The sequence below is a fragment of the Penaeus monodon genome, chromosome 27, assembly GCF_015228065.2.
Source record: "Penaeus monodon isolate SGIC_2016 chromosome 27, NSTDA_Pmon_1, whole genome shotgun sequence".
NCBI lineage: Eukaryota > Metazoa > Arthropoda > Malacostraca > Decapoda > Penaeidae > Penaeus > Penaeus monodon.
Window position 1 is genome coordinate 5,654,395 of NC_051412.1, and position 638 is coordinate 5,655,032.

General features: G+C 43.3%; 1 protein-coding gene across 2 annotated transcripts in view; it reads right to left on the reverse strand.

The window, feature by feature from the left end:
• LOC119590550 (zwei Ig domain protein zig-8-like) overlaps positions 1 to 581 on the reverse strand; it is a gene marked incomplete in the record, with an annotated part of 99,462 nt that extends 98,881 nt beyond the window's left edge. For both annotated transcript variants that reach the window (XM_037939208.1, XM_037939207.1), the window contains 1 exon segment: positions 1 to 581.
• Between the last annotated feature and the right edge of the window lie 57 nt (positions 582 to 638).

Here is a 638-nt window from a genome sequence, read left to right on the forward strand (position 1 = left end):
GAGAGCCTCGCTTGTGTTTTTCTGACCATCACGACTCTCGACACAATATCACTATCTTCAGTACACAGCAGATTTCCCTCTCTCGTTCTCTTAAATGCCTTCTTTCTTTTGGATATTGAGTTTTTTTTTCTTATCTTTGCTCACTATGTGTTGAAGGGATCTAGAAACTGTGGTAAATGTCAGTTCTGTTTTTCCTATTTGCTCTTATTTTATACCAACAATTAGTTATACCAACCTCACTCACTTTAAAGAGTTTATTTCTTCACGTTACGTTTTTTGTTTTGTCAGAGTGTTCTTCTATCGTTGCCAGAATCCTAAAATCATCCAATTATGAGAAAGTGTAGCTCAGCCACACTTGGTCATCACAGAACAAACCGAATTCATTTACGAGTATTTCCCAAGGCAGCTTTAACCGAGTCCGCATATTCCATGGCCGACTCAGTTAGCACTTTGAGAACGGCACTTTCCTGTTCAGAAGCTTCAGTGTCAGAGGAAGATATATTCCAGAAACACAACGAAGTGGACGAGGTTTCGAATGAGACGGGAGCACAGGGCGTGTACTGTCACTCCAGAAGCCAGCGCGCAACTGAGCGTGGGTCGTCGGTGTCGAGTGTGCCGACTCTCCTCTTCCCTCCCTC